Source organism: Hyaena hyaena, unplaced genomic scaffold (genome assembly GCF_003009895.1).
Source record: "Hyaena hyaena isolate Hyena2069 unplaced genomic scaffold, ASM300989v1 scaffold_771, whole genome shotgun sequence".
Taxonomy (NCBI): domain Eukaryota; kingdom Metazoa; phylum Chordata; class Mammalia; order Carnivora; family Hyaenidae; genus Hyaena; species Hyaena hyaena.
In genome coordinates this window covers 909,977-926,767 of record NW_024081402.1, presented here as the reverse complement: position 1 = coordinate 926,767, position 16,791 = coordinate 909,977, and positions in this window count along the sequence as shown.

The following is a 16,791-nucleotide window of genomic DNA, read 5'->3' as shown; positions in this document are numbered from 1 at the left end:
AGAGTTCTCTGATTTGCTCATTTTAGCCACTCTGACTGGCGTGAGGTGGTATCTCAGTGTGTAAACCACATCTTCTTGATCCATTCGTCTGTTGATGGACACTTAGGCTCTTTCCATGTTTTAGCTATTGTGGAGAGTGCTATGAACATTGGGGTACATGTGCCCCTATGCATCAGCATTTCTGTATCCCTTGGGTAAATTCCTAGCAGTGCTATTGCTGGGTCATAGGGGAGTTCTATTGTTAGTTTCCTGAGGAACCTCCACACTGTTTTCCAGAGGGGCTGTACCAGTTTACATTCCCACCCTTACTTGTATATTTGTTATCATTAGTAGATTCACAGGTTCATGGAGTTGGTACTACTGTCTCAATCTAAACAGCACATTGATGCCTCATATCTATGCAGTAAATTGTCCATATTATTATACTACAATAGTACAGAATTCAGACATAGAAGAAAAATATAACACAATAGAATCTTCTCTATGACCAGCTCCAGCATCCTACCCCAAATGCAACTCTTCTGAAAATGTATTTCACTTTTTTCATTATTTTTTGACTATAAAAATGTGATTATATAATTTACCTCTGTGACCGAATCATTTGCTCAAGATTCTTACTAGTCAAATGAACATTGTATTTGAAACATCAAATTCATTATCCTAATTTTTTAGTAATATCTTCTTATTTTGTATGTCTTACATATATTCATGTTTGTGTTATCTCTCACTCTTGATTAATCTTGCCAGGAGGGTTTCAATCATATTAATTATTTCAAATTATAATTTTTTGTTTTTTTCTCTTTTAAGTCTGCTTTCTATTTTGCTGATTTCTGCTCTTAACCTCTTTAACTTTTCCTTATACTCATTTGGATTATTATTTATCCTTATCTAGATTATTTTAAAATAGAATTTATTGATTTTTTAGCCTTCCCCAATTCTAATATATTGTTTTTCACTCTAAATTTCCCTGTAACCACTTTTTAGTTTCATGAGTACAAGTTTAGCATTTCCATCCTCTCTATTGCTCATATAAATATATTTTCTAATTTATATGTTGATTTATATTTTGAATTATGGATTATTTAGAAGGGCATTGTTTAATTTCCAGGAAGTTGGGCTTTTTCTCTTGACTTTTATTACTCCTTTCTAACCTAATTTCATATGATGAAAAAACATACTTTGAGTTGATGTTTATTATTTTAGAATAATTTTGTATCTCTGTAATGGCCCCAGGTATGGCATACTTTAATAAATACTCCAGTTGCACTTATAATCACATTAGCATGTACTTATATAATTGTAGATGGGGTGTTCTATACATGCCAGGTAGTTGTATTTTGAAATTATCTCATCGATAACACTTGAATATTTACTAATCTATGATCTGAAAATGAGTTACTCATGGAAAGTCTTGTGGGAGATAGTCATGGAAATAAGATAACTGGGTGGTTTCTGCAATGCTTGTAATATTGGGTATTGTTCTGTGTCTTGATTAATTGGTTTGGATGGTGCAAATTTTTTGATCTGTACAATTTTCATACATGCACTTTTATACACATATAGTATATATATATATTTTTTTACACATATAGTATATTTTAATAGAAAGTTTAAAATATCTCAGGGGCACGGGTGGCTCAATAGGTTAAGTGTCCAACTCTTGATTTATGGCTCAGGTCATTACCTCACAGTTGGTAGGATCAAGTCCTGCATCAGACTTTGTGCTGACAATGCAGAAAATACTTGGGATTCTCTCCCTGTCTCTCTCTCTCTCCCTCCCATTTCCCTGATCTCTCTCAAAATAAATAAACATTTAAAAAATGAAATAAGATATGGGGCGCCTGGGTGGCTCAGTTGGTTAAGCGTCTGACTTCAGCTTGGATCAGGATCTCGCAGTTGGTGAATTAGACCCCTGTATCAGGCTTTGTGCTGACAGCTCAAAATCTAGAGCCTGCTTAGGATTCTATGCCTATCTCTCTCTCTCTCTCTCTCTGCCCCTCCCCTGCTTGTGCTTTGTCTCTCTCTGTCTCTCAACAATGAATAAATGTTTAAAACAGTTTTAAAATGATATAAAATATCTCATCAAATTAGCCCAAATATTAGCTAATACATTTCTTAGGGATATTGTCTAATATTGGTAATGTGTTACTTGGGACCTAAAGATTGATGTCTTCAAGATATGTTGAGTGTTCTCTTTTAAACACATACATTTTCATATATTTTTCACCTTCCCTTCTTCCATGGTCTTCTAAGCAGAGAGAGAGTGATGCAAACCACAAGAGACTATTAAATATAGGGAATTAGGGGCGCCTGGGTGGCTTAGTTGGTTAAGCGTCCGACTTTCGCTTGGGTCATGATCTCACGGTTCGTGGGTTCGAGTCCCGCGTCGGGCTCTGTGCTGACTGCCAACTCAGAGCCTGGAGCCTGTTTCAGAGTCTGTGACTCCCTCTCTCTCTGACCCTCCCCTACTCATGCTGTCTCTCTCCTAGAAATAAATAAAACATTTTTAAAAAAATAAAAAAATAAATAAATATAGGGAATTAACTAAGGGTGGGGGGGACAGAAAATGGGTGATGGGAATTGAGGAGGGCACTTGTTGAGATAAGCGCTGGGTGTCATATGTAAGCCAATTTGACAATAAGTTATATTCGCAAAAAAACATAAATTTTCAGTAAATCATAACATTACATTGACAGTTATACCAAGATTGACATTCATTACTAATCACTTAAATATTATTATTTATTGCAAAGCAAAATTTGTATTCTAATATTCAGATGTTCTGAAAAAAAACATTGAATAAATCCTATATCTTCAATAAATTTTTTTTTAATTTTTAATGCTTTTTATTTATTTCTAGGAGAGAGAGAGAGACAGCGTGAGCAGGCGAGGGTCAGAGAGAGAGGGAGTCACAGACTCTGAAACAGGCTCCAGGCTCTGAGTTGGCAGTCAGCACAGAGCCCGACGCGGGGCTCGAACCCACGAACCGTGAGATCATGACCTAAGCGAAAGTCGGACGCTTAACCGACTAAGCCACCCAGGCGCCCCAAATTTTTATTTATAATAACCTATATTCTGATAATACATGCAAGGATGACAATGGAGGACAAGATTTATTACACTACTAAAATGTGTTCCCATAAAAAAATAATCAGGATAACTTTCATAGTAGGAATTTTTAAGATTCTGGCATTCTATTTGTTTCTCTTCAGATAAATTTGAGCAGATTTACATTTGCTGTATGAGTTTTTCTTTTCATTTATTTGTCTTTAGTGCTGGTAATGTATAATTGAGAGTGGATGAATAAGAAAATAAATATAAAGGTATAAGTTATGGTACTTGAAAAAAGCAATAAATTAATCACAGAGGATATAGAGAATTTTAATTTAGCATAATGTTTACTTAGCTTTATAGAAGTCTAGAGAATATAATATGCAGAATGGATTAATGTCATCTCATTGAGAGATCTAACAGTTACTGATACATTGTTAGATCAGTGTATTTATTTTGCATCAACCACCCTATAAATATTTTATGACGTACTCATAGGGGACCCTACGTGTGTGTGTGTGTGTGTGTGTGTGTGTGTACCTGATACAGAGAAACATGACTATCTAGTTGTCAGTGCACTTTGTATATATACAGTTAGGGTCATGTTGAATCAGTCTTACATATCAAACATGTCTTAGCCAACTCTGTAATGAGGCTTCAGGTCATTCATTCCAAGTAGGGATAACAGGTTAAAATCTCTTTGCACATAATATTTCACAATTATTTTCTGTCAATATTTTCTAAATATACTGTTTGAAAATAAATCCAAGGTCTTTTCTCCAGGCCAACCTAAGTATGTAGTGGCCTCATTACTTACTTCCTTATTTACAAAAAAAAAAAATGTAATCACATTGAGAGATTATAACAAAGTTGGCATGATGGAATAGATACTGCAGTGTGGTAATCATGCTCTTGGTTTGGCTTATGATGATTTAAGAGAAAATTGGAAAAATACATAGGGCCTTAAAGTATTGATATGACTTCTTTATCTAGGGAGATTAGGTGTGTGTGTGTGTGTGTGTGTGTGTGTGTGTGTGTAATAGAAATAATGTCACTAAATAGAAAAAATAGTTTTTTAATATTAATGGAGGCAAAAATTAAAGAAGGAACTTTAAGTGCAGATCAAGTAAAAATATAAAGTGAGGTCTAGGGATTAAATGAGCAGATGAGCACTTAATAGTAATATTATTGTACAAATGTGGAAGAATGTTGCTTAGGATACAGAAGAGAGACAAAGTTTCTGAAATCAAGTTTATATAGAGTGATGTTTGGTGTAGATTAATTTTTGCTCAAATAATCTAAGTGGTAAATTTTGAAAATCAGTTTCTGAAGCCTCTTTTAGTCTGTTATATTTTGTGTGTGTCAACATTTCCATATCTGTAGCTGTACGATCACCATACATAAGTGGCTCTGAAGAAGCTTATGAAATCACCATACTGTCAGCTTCAATAAACTAAAGCTAGGTGTTCACTGTCTTATTATATCATAAATAAGAACACTGTATGAAAATAACTCAGTTATGAATGAAGCATTGGAAGATGACAAAGTAGGAGAACTCTAAACTCACCTCATCCCATTTTTTATGTTTATTTATTATTGAGATAGAGAAAAACAGAGCATGAATGGGGGAAGGGCAGAGAGAGAGGGAGACACAGAATCTGAAGCAGGCTCCAGGCTCCAGGCTCTGAGCTCTGAGTTGTCAGCACAGAGTCCGATGAGGGGCTTGAACCCACAAACCGTGAGATCATGACCTGAGCCAAAGTCAAATGCTTAACCGACTGAGCCACCCAGGCGCCCCAACCTCATCTTATGTTTACAAGCAGATATCACTCACATCTGAGTAAATAAACTAGAGAGTTATCCAAAGACTTGCAGAACAAACTCCACAATTAAAAGCATGGAAGAAGCACACCAGAAAAGTTAGAAAGGGTAGAAATGGTGGTCTGGATGTGCCCAAAGGAAAGAAGGAGCTGCAATAGCAAACAGAGAAAAGAAACAGGGAGCTCACATGGGGAAAACAAAACCCATAATGTCTGTCTTTAAAAACTAGAGGGGATGAATTCCATGAATTTGTATAGCCAGCAGGAATTTGAGCCTAGAATTTTAGAAGTCAGCCAACTCAGCACTGGATAAACTGGTAAGGCCATTGATAGCTTGATATCTGACCTTAAAAAGACAATAGCCCAAGGAGAGACAACATTGAAGTGACAGCTTGCATAAAGGGAGGGAGATCTGTTTACACTGATTTTAGAATGTGTTGGGGGAATTCTCTAGAAACAAAGGAGCTGGCAGGTGCCTTTTTCCTCTCCCACCCCCTGATATAAACATAGAGACACCTGCGGGTATAGTACTGCACAGACAACTAATCTTCTACCTAATCTTCTAGCAATGCACCTCACCCACAAGTTCTCTCGAGGGCTCACCCACTCCAAGCCTACTTGCCTCAGCCTTTAGTTAAGCATGCATTTTGTTAAAGCCACACACACCCTGCTAAGCCACTGACTCTGTTTGCCATATCCAAGCAGCCAACATGCTTCTGGGGATCGGATCAAGGACTAGAGACTCAGTGCAAAAGTTGCTAACATGGATACCCCATCCCTGAGCCCTTCTGGTGTGACATCACCTCAGAGTTGGCCTCCCTGAGTCTCACTAACATCAAAGACAGCAAGCAGATCCCACAACAGGGAAGAAGTCAGTATAGGTGTCTGAACTGAAAGGAAAAGTGACTCAGACACAATAGCAGGATTCAAGCAACATGCATAGGAGACTGAGCTAAAATGAGAGGTTTTGCTAAACAGAAGACACTGCACTGCATGGAACTAAAGGACCTCTTCTTTGCAAAGCTACTACTTACAAAAACAGAAGACATAACAAATTTCATAACACAGAAAAACACAGAGAGGTAGACAAAATGAGGAGACAAAGGAATATGTGACAAATGGAAGAACAGGAGAAAATCACAGTAAGAGATCTAAGTGAAGGAGAAAAAGTAATATGTCTGGTCCATAATTTTTTTCTTAAATAGTTTATTGTCAAGTTGGTTTCCATACAACACCCAGTGTCATCCCAAAAAGTGCCCTTCCCCATGCCAATCACCCTTCTTCCCCATCCCCCACTCCCACCAGCCCTCAGTTTTTTCTCAGCATTCAAGAGTCTCTCATGGTTTGCCTCCTTCCCTCACCCCAACTATTTTTCCCCATCTACTCCCTCATGGTCCTCCAATAAATTCCTCCTAATACAGCTATATGTGCAAATATATTGTGTGTGTCCTTCTCTGCCTGACTTATTTCGCTAAGCATAACACCCTCAAGTTCCATACATGTTGCTACACATGGCCAGATTTCATTCTTTTTCATTGCCATGTAATATTCCATTGTATAAATACACCACCTCTGCTTGATCCATTTGTCAGCTGATGGACACTTAGGCTCCTTCCATATTTTCTCTATTGTTGAGAGTGCTGCTATGAACATTGGGGTGCATGTGCCCCTATGCATCAGCACTCCTATATCCTTTGGGTAAATTCCTAGCAGTGCTACTGCTGGGTCATAGGGGAGCTCTATTGTTCATTTTGTGAAGAACCTCCACACTGTTGTCCAGAGAGGCTGCACAATTTTATATGCCCACCAACAGTGTGGGAGGGTGCCCGTTTCTCCACATCCTCGCTAGCATCTAGAGTGTCCTGATTTTTTCATTTTAGCCACTTGGATCAGCATGAGGTGGTATCTCAGTGTGGTTTTGAATTGTAGTACCCTTATAAGGAGGGACTCTGAGCATCGTTTCATGTGTCTGTTGGCCATCTGGATGTCCTCTTTGGAGAAGTGTCTGTTTATGTCTTCTGCCCATTTCTTCACTGGAATATTAGTTTTTCGGGAGTGAAGTTTGCTGAGTTCCTTATAGATTTTGGATACTAGCCCTTTATCTGATATGTCATTTGCAACTATCTCTTCCCATTCCGTAAGTTGCCTATTAGTTTTATTGGTTCTTTCCCTTGCCGTGCAGAAGCTTTTTATCTTGGTGAGGTCCCAGTAGTTCATTTTTGCTCTTGATTTCCTTGTCTTTGGGTATGTGTCAAGTAAGAAATTGCTGCGGCTGAGGTCAAGGAGGTTGTTTCCTGCTCTTTCCACTAGGATTTTGATGGTTTCCTGTCTCACGTTCAGGTCCTTTATCCATTTTGAGTTTATTTTTGTGCATGGTGTGAGAAAATGATCTAGTTTCATTCTTCTGCATGTTGCTGTCCAGTTCTCCCATCACCATCTGTTAAATAGGCTGTCTTTTTTCCATTGGATATTCTTTCCTGCTTTGTCAAAGATTAGTTGGCTGTATATTTTTGGGTCCATTTCTGAGTTCTCAATTCTTTTCCATTGGTCTATGTGTCTGTTTTTGTGCCAATACCATACTGTCTTGATGATGACAGCTTTGTAGTAGATGCTAAAGTCTGGGATGGTGATGCCACCCGTTTTGGTTTTATTCTTCAATATTACTTTGGCTATTTGGTTTCTTTTGTGGTTCCATACAAATTTTAGGAGAGTTTGTTCTAGTTTTGAGAAGTATACTGGTGCAATTTTGATTGGGATTGCATTGAATGTGTAGATGGTTTTGGGTAGTAATGACATTTTAACTACATTTATTCTTCCAATCCATGAGCATGGAATGTTTTTCCATTTCTTTGTGTTTTCTTCAATTTCCTTCATAATTTTTCTATAGGTTTCATCATATAGATTTCTTATATCCTTGGTTACGTTTATTCCTACGTATTTTATGATTTTTTGTGCAATTGTGAATGGGATCAGTGTCATGATTTCTCTTTCTGTTGCTTCATTGTTGGTGTAAAAAAATGCAACCGATTTGTGTGCATTGATTTTGTACCCTGCCACTTTGCTGAATTCTTGGATCAGTTCTAGTAGGCTTCTGGTGGAGTCTGTTGGGTTTTCTATGTAGAGTACCATGTCGTCTGCGAAAAGTGAAAGTTTGACTTCTTCTTTGCCAATTCTGATGCCTTTTATTTCCTTTCATTGTCTGATGGCGGATATTAGGACTTCCCGCCCTATGTTAAACAACAGTGGTGAGAGTGGACATCCCTGTCGTGTTCCTGATCTCGGGGGGAAAGCTCTCAGTTTTTTCCCGTTGAGGATGATGTTAGCTGAGGGCTTGTCATAGATGGCTTTTATGATGTTTAAATAAGTTCCTTCTATCCCGACTTTCTTGAGGGTCTTTATTAAGAATGGATGCTGTATTTTGTCAAATGCTTTTTCTGCATGTATTGACAGGATCATATGATTTTTATCTTGTGTTGATGTGATGTATCACATTGATTGATTTGCGAATATTGAACCGGCCCTATAGCCCAGGAGTGAATCCCACTTGATCTTGGTGGATAATTCTTTCTATGTGCTGTTGGATTCGATTTGCAAGGATCTTGTTGAGGATTTTTGCATCTGTATTCATCCAGGATATTGGCCTGTGGTTCTCCTTTTTTGCCGGGTCTCTGTCTGGCTTGGGAGTCAAAGGGATGCTGGCTTCATAAAACAAGCCTGGAGTTTTCCTTCAATTTCTATTTTTTGGAACAGTTTGAGAAGAATGGGTATTAATTCTGTTTTAAATGTCTGCTAGAATTCCCAGGGAAGCCATCTGGCCCAGGACTCTTGTTTGATGGGAAAGTTTTGATAACTGATTCGTTTTCCTCACTTGTTATGGGTCTGTTCAGGTTTTCTCTCTTCCAGTGTGAATTTTGGTAGTGAGTGTGTGTTTAGGAATTTGTCCATTTCTTCTAAGTTGTCCAATTTGTTGGCATATACTTTTTCATAGTATTCCCTGATAATGGCTTGTATTTCTGAGGGGTTGGTTGTAATCAGTCCATTTTCATTCATGATTTTGTCTATTTGAGTGCTCTCTCTTCTTTTTGAGAAGCCTGGCTAGAGGTTTGTCAATTTTGTTTATTTTTTCAAAAAACCAACTCTTGCTTTCATTTATCTGTTATACTGTTTCTTTGGTTTCTATGTTGTTTATGTCTGCCCTGATTTTTAATATTTCTTTTCTTCTACCGGGTTTGGTGTGCTCTTGTTGCTCTCCCTCTAGTTGCTTTAGGTGCGCTGTTAGATTTTGCAATTGCACTTGTTCTAATTTCTTGAAATAGGCCTGGAGTGCCATGTACTTTCCCCTTAGGACTGCTTTCGCTGCATCCCATAGGGTTTGGATTGTTGTATTCTCATTTTCACTTGTTTCCATATATTTTTAAATTTATTCTCTAATTGCCTAATTCGCCCATTCGTTCTTTAGTAAGGTGTTTTTTACCTCCATGTTTTTGAGGTTTTTCCAGACTTCTTCCTGTGATTAATTTTGAGTTTCATAGCATTATGATCTGAAAGTGTGCATGGCATGATCTCAATTCTATTTATTGAGGACTGCTTTATATCCCAGTATGTGATCTATCTTGGAGATTGTGCCATGCACAGTTGAGAAGAAAGTGAATTCCATGGCCTAAGGATGTAGACTTCCATATGTATCTGTCAAATCCATCTGGTCCAATGTGTCATTTAAGTCCACTGTGTCTTTATTGATTTTCTGTCTAGTTCATCTGTCCATTGCTGCAAGTGGAGTATTAAAGTCCCCTGTTATTAGCACGTTCTTATCTATAAGAGTGTTTCTGTTTGTAATTAATTGTTTTATGTATTTAGGTGCCTCCACATTTGGTACCAAGACATTTATAATTGTTAGCTTTTCCTGATTGCTAGACCCTGTAATTATTATATAATGCCCTTCTTCATCCCTTGTTACTGTCTTCCCTTTAAAGTCCAGTTTGTCTGATATAAGTATAGCTACTCCAGCTTTCTTTTGACTTCCCGTAGCATGATAAATATTTCTCCATCCCCTTACTTTTAATCTGAAGGTATCTTCCAATCTAAAATGTGTTTCTTGTGGACAACATACAGATGGAGGTTTTCTTTTTTTTTCCATTCTGCTACCTTATGTCTTTTGATTAGAGCATTCAACCCATTTACATTCAGTGTTATTATTGAAATATGTGGGCTTAGATTCTGTTTCCTTGTTGGGCTCATGTTTGTGGTGGTGTCTCTGGTATCTTTGTTCCTTGCAAAACTTCTTTCAGAGCGTCCCCCTCAGGATTTCTTGTAGGGCTGCCTTAGTGGTGACAAATTCTTTTAATTTCTGTTTATTTGGAAAGAAGTTTATCTCTCCTTCTATTCTGAATGACCAGCTTACTGGATATAGGTTTCTTCGCTGCATATTTTTTTCTGTTCATCACATTGAAAATTTCCTGCCTTTCCTTTCTGGCCTGCCAAGTTTCAGTAGATAGGTCTGTCACCACTCTGATAGGTTTCCCTTTGTATGTCAGGGCCCTCTTCTCCTTAGCTGATTTCAGAATTCTCTCTTTGTCCCTGTTTTTAGCCAGTTTCACTATGATATGTCGTGCAGAAGATCGATTCAAGTTACGTCTGAGGGGAGCCATCTGTTCCTCTTGGATTTCAACATCTACTTCCTTCCCCAGGCTAGGGAATTTCTCTGCTATAATTTGTTCCAGGACCCCTTCAGCACCTTTCCCTGTCTCTTCCTCTTCTGGGATTCCTATGATATGTATATAGTTTTGTTTGATTGTATCGGTGAGTCTCGAACTCTTCTTTCATGTTCTTGGATCAATTGATCTCTTTTCTCAGTTTCTTCTTTTTCTATAATTGTATCTTCTAAATCACTTGTTCTCCTTTCTGTCTCTTCATTCCGTGAATTCGACGCTTCCGTGTTATTTTGCATCTCATTTAAGGCATTTTTAAATTCATCACAAGTATTTGTAAACTCACAGTGTTTGTAGCCATAGTTTCTCTGATGTCGTCCATGCCTTTTTCAAGCCCAGCCATTAATTTTATGATTATTGTTCTAAATTTGTTCAGTTATTTTGTTTATATCTGTTTTGAGGAGTTCTTTAGCTACCACTTCCTGTAATTTCTTTGGAGGAGAGCTCTTTCATTTCGTCATTTTGGTTAGCTTTCTCTCTCTTGTTAGTTTTAAAAGCTTGTTATGCACTCTGCACCTGTGAGTTGCTGTACCAAAGAAGGCTCTTTGACTGTCCAGGGCCTTTCCACTCAGAAAGTGTTCTTTGAATAGTGTCTCTTGGTCTCTCTTGTTGAGACCTTGGTTATTTTATTTTCCTACCCGTAGTGGTATTTGGGACTCCACCATGTGTACTTGGCTTGTTTCTTGTGGTAGCCCTGGAAAAGAAAACGGACAAACACACAGGGAACAAAGGCACACAAACGCACAGGCAAATCCAACAAACACGCAAACCAAAAGGGAAAAGGGGAAAGAAAAGAGAAAAGAGGAAGAAGGGAAGGTGAATAATAGGAAATAAAAATACACAAAAAAAGAAAAACAGAAGAAAAGAACAGGAAAAACGAAGAAACTCAATAGACAAAGAACAGTTTAAAGCATGTATCCAGATTTCCCAGCTACAAATGAATAGCTGGGTGTATGCAGAGCTGGTGGAAGAGCATAGAGAAAGAGAGAAATGACAATCTGGGGATGAAGTGAAATTGGAAATGAAGTGAACAGGCAGAAGGAATAAGAGGCTTTTTTCAAAAGGTGAAAGAGTGGGATTTAGTTGGAGAAGAGGTAAAAGAAATGACTATGATACTATCCAGAGAAACTATATAGTCTGATTACTCCAGAGAGAAAGAGATTAAAAGATAGGTATTTGTAGAATTTACATCTAGTTTACATCTAGAGAATGGAATAAATGTGACTGTTTAAGCCAGCCAGTGACCAGAATTAATCATGGCAGTGCATCCATGTTGCTCTTGCCCTGGTTCCATTAAAGAAGGAGGAGGAGGAGGGGGAGGAGGAGGAGGAGGAGGAGGAGGAGGAGGAGGAGGAGGAAGAATCTCTCTAGCAGGAATCAGCATGGTTTGACCCAGTGTGTCCTGCAGGAGTCCTGCCTTGACGGTTGTGGGGACAGGAGAGGCGGCGCCCCAGTCCCTCCTCCTCCTCCTCCTCCCCCTCCTCCTCCTCCTCCTCCCCCTCCTCCTCCTCCTCCTCCTCCTCCTCCTCCTCCTCCTTCTTCTTCTTCTTCTTCTTCTTCTTCTTCTTCTACTACTACTACTTCTTCTTCTTGGCCCCAGTTCCTTCTTGAACCAAGCGTTGCAACTCACTTTTTTGGGTGTATAAACTCCTTGTGCCGGGGGTGTAGCCAAGGTGGGCCGTGCTTTATATCCCAGGCCAGGCCTCGTTTCCAGATCTCATTCCGCGTGCCCCATTGAAATTGCCTGAAATATAAACTTGCAGGCAAGCCCCTCAGAGCAGTTTTTTTTTAAATTTTGTTTTAATGTTTTATTTATTTCTAGGAGAGAGAGACAGCGTGAGCAGGGGAGGGTCAGAGAGAGAGGGAGTCACAGACTCCGAAACAGGCTCCAGGCTCTGAGCTGGCAGTCAGCACAGAGCCCGACGCGGGGCTCGAACCCACGAACCGCTAGATCATGACCCAAGCGAAAGTCGGACGCTTAACCGACTAAGCCACCCAGGCGCCCCAGCAGTTTCAAGCCTCTCACCTTCCCCCTGGGGATGGAGCCAGAGCAACTGCTCCCATTACCTCCAGGTCAGACTGGTGAGAGAGGAGCAGTTTCATCCAGGGGTCGCTTGGGACGAGTGTGTCCCTCCTAGGGTCAGCTGGAGAGCAGGAAACTGGATCCCTCTGTGTCCTGAGCCAAGGTTTTTCTTTTCTCCAGCGACAGGGACAGTGTCTTGAGCAGTTTCAGCCGTCTTTTTCCTTTCTAGACTCACTGCGCCTCCCCACAGAGGGGGATCCCTCCCTCCCTCTGTGTCTCTGGTCCCAGACTGATTTTATCTTCCCCAGTTCGTACTCACACTAGAAGGTTTTCTCAGCGGACTCTGTCTCCTTTTCCTCCCAAACTCCTGGATTCTGTAAGGGTTCCTATAGCTTCAGGTCTTCTCTGTGTGAGATATGGGGGCGAGTAAAATGTATGGAGTTCCCTACTTCTCTGCCATCTTGCTCTTTCTCCAAAACATTCTCTTTCTAAGCCGAGGTTTTTCTCTTCTTCACAGATGGTTCTATGAGCAATCTCAGCTTCTCTTTCCTTTCCCCTGGACTCGCCTCAGCTCACCAAGGCTCGCCACAGCTCATCACTCACTGCAATTGCACACAATCTGATTCCCTCCCCTCCCTCTGTATCTCCGGGTCCTGGCTGCTTTTATCTTCCTCAGTTCGCACTCACGCACCTATGAGGTTTCCTTCCCAGTGTATTCTGTCTCTTTCTCTTCCCAAACTCCTGTGGTTCCGTGTCTGATGACTTCAGGCCTTCTCTCTTTGAGTGATGGGTGCAAGCGAAATGCATGGAGCTCCCTACTTCTCCACCATCTTGCCGGCGTCCTCTTATTTACTTTATTATAACAACTTTTAAAAAGTTTATTTATTTTGAGAGAGAAAGAGAAAAGAATAGGGGAGGGGTAGAGAGAGCGAGAAAGAGAGAGACAGAGAGAGACAAAGAGAGAGAGAGAACCCCAACCAGGCTCCTTACCTGCACCCATGCCTTGAGCACCAGAGCTCAAGGCAGGGCTCAAACACATGAATCATGAGATCATGACCTGAGCCAAAATCAAGAGTCAGATGCTGAGCCACCCAGGGACCCCTAACTGAAATTTAAGTAGAAACTTGAAACAACAACAAGAAAAAAAGAACAGATCATGATATGTCGTTTCATGTGTCTGTTGGCCATCTGTATGTCTTCTTTGGAGAAGAAAGGTCCTTTGCTCATTTTTAAAATCAGATTTTATTGTTGTTCTGGTGTTGAGTGCTGTATGCTCTTTGTATGTATATATATATATTACAAATAGTTTATTGTCAAATTAGTTTCCACATAACACCCAGTGCTCATCCCCACAAGTGCCCTCCTCCATGCCCATCCCCCCTCCCCCCTACATCCATCAGTCCTCAGTTTTTGTCAGCATTCAAGAGTCTCTCATGGTTTGCCTCTCTCCCTTTCCCCCACCATTTCCGCCCTTCTTCTCCCCCTTGTTCCTCCGTCAAGTTCCTCCTAATCCTCCTATACGTGCAAACATATGATATTTGTCCTTCTCTGCCTGACTTATTTCGCTCAGCATAACACCCTCAAGGTCCATCCATGTTGCTACACATGGCCAGATTTCATTGTTTCTCATTGCCATGTAGTATTCCATGGTATAGATAAACCACATCTTCTTGATCCATTCATCTGTTGATGGACACTTAGGCTCTTTCCATGTTTTAGCTATTGTGGAGAGTGCTGCTATGAACATTGGGGTACATGTGCTCCTATGCCTCAGCATTTCTGTATCCCTTGGGTAAATTCCTAGCAGTGCTATTGCTGGGTCATAAGGGAGTTCTATTGTTAGTTTCCTGAGGAACCTCCACACTGTTTTCCAGAGGGGCTGTACCAGTTTACATTCCCACCAACAGTGTAGGAGGGTGCCCGTTTCTCCACATCCTCGCCAGCATCTAGAGTTCTCTGATTTGCTCATTTTAGCCACTCTGACTGGCGTGAGGTGGTATCTCAGTGTGGTTTTGATTTGTATTTCCCTGATGAGGAGGGATGCTGAGCATCGTTTCATGTGTCTGTTGGCCATCTGGATGTCCTCTTTGGAGAAGTGTCTGTTCATGTCTTCTGCCCATTTCTTCACTGGGTTGTTTGTTTTTCGGGCGTGTAGTTTGGTGAGTTCCTTATAGATTCTGGATATTAACCCTTTATCTGATATGTCATTTGCAACTATCTTTTCCCATTCCGTTGGTTGCCTATTAATTTTCTGGGTTGTTTCCTTGGCTGTGCAGAAGCTTTTAATCTTGATGAGGTCCCAACAGTTTATTTTTGCTCTTGATTCCCTTGCTTTTGGGGATGTGTCAAGTAAGAAGTTGCTGCGGTGGAGGTCAAGGAGGTTGTTTCCTGCTTTCTCCTCTAGGGTGTTGATAGTTTCCTGTCTCACGTTCAGGTCCTTTATCCATTTTGAGTTGATTTTTGTGCATGGTGTGAGAAAATGATCTAGTTTCATTCTTCTGCATGTTGCTGTCCAGTTCTCCCAACACCATCTGTTAAAAAGGCTGTCTTTTTTCCATTGGATATTCTTTCCTGCTTTGTCAAAGATCAGTTGGCTGTATACTTTTGGGTCCACTTCTGAGTTCTCAATTCTGTTCCATTGGTCTATGTGTCTGTTTTTGTGCCAATACCATACTGTCTTGAGGATGACAGCTTTGTAGTAGAGGCTGAAGTCTGGGATGGTGATACCTCCCGTTTTGGTTTTATTTTTCAGTATTACTTTGGCTATTCGGGGTCTTTTGTGGTTCCATACAAATTTTTGGATAGTTTGTTCTAGTTTTGAGAAGTATGCTGGTGCAATTTTGATTGGAATTGCATTGAATGTGTAGAGTGCTTTAGGTAGTAATGACATCTTAACTATATTTATTCTTCCTATCCATGAGCATGGAATGTTTTTCCATTTCTTTGTGTCTTCTTCAATTTCCTTCATAAGTTTTCTATAGTTTTCATCATACAGATCTCTTGTATCCTTGGTTAGGTTTATTCCGAGGTATTTTATGGTTTTTTGTGCAATTGTGAATGGGATCAGTTTCTTGATTTCTCTTTCTGTTGCTTCATTATTGGTGTATAAAAATGCAACCGATTTCTGTACGTTGATTTTGTACCCTGCAACTTGGCTGAATTCTTGGATCAGTTCTAGTAGGCTTCTGGTGGAGTCTGTCGGGTTTTCTATGTAGAGTATCATGTCATCTGCGAAGAGTGAAAGTTTGACTTCCTCTTTGCCAATTCTGATGCCTTTGATTTCCTTTTGTTGTCTGATGGCTGATGCTAGGACTTCCAGCACTATGTTAAACAACAGTGGTGAGAGTGGACATCCCTGTCGTGTTCCTGATCTCAGGGGGAAAGCTCTCAGTTTTTCCCCGTTGAGGATGATGTTAGCTGAAGGCTTCTCATAGATGGCTTTGATGATGTTTAAGTAGGTTCCTTCTATCCCAACTTTCTCGAGAGTCTTTATTAAGAAGGGATGCTGTATTTTGTCAAATGCTTTTTCTGCATCTATTGACAGGATCATATGGTTTTTATCTTTTCTTTTATTGATATGATGGATCACATTGATTGATTTGCGAATGTTGAACCAGCCCTGTAACCCAGGAATGAATCCCACTTGATCTTGGTGGATGATTCTTTTGATATGCTGCTGGATTCGATTTGCAAGGATCTTGTTGAGAATTTTTGCATCCGTATTCATCAAGGATATTGGCCTATAGTTCTCTTTTTTTGCTGGATCTCTGTCTGGCTTGGGAATCAGAGTGATGCTGGCTTCATAAAATGAGTCCGGGAGTTTTCCTTCGACTTCTATTTTTTGGAATAGCTTGAGAAGAATTGGGATTAATTCTGTTTTAAATGTCTGGTAGAATTCCCCAGGGAAACCATCAGGTCCAGGGCTCTTATTTGTTGGGAGATTTTTGATCACTGATTCGATTTCTTCACTCGTTATGGGTCTGTTCAGGTTTTCTATTTCTTCCCGTGTGAATTTTGGTAGTGAGTGTGTGTTTAGGAATTTGTCCATTTCTTCTAAGTTGTCCAATTTGTTGGCATATAATTTTTCATAGTATTCCCTGATAATTGCTTGTATTTCTGAGGGGTTGGTTGTAATAAGTCCATTTTCATTCATAATTTTGTCTATTTGGGTGCTCTCTCTTTTCTTTTT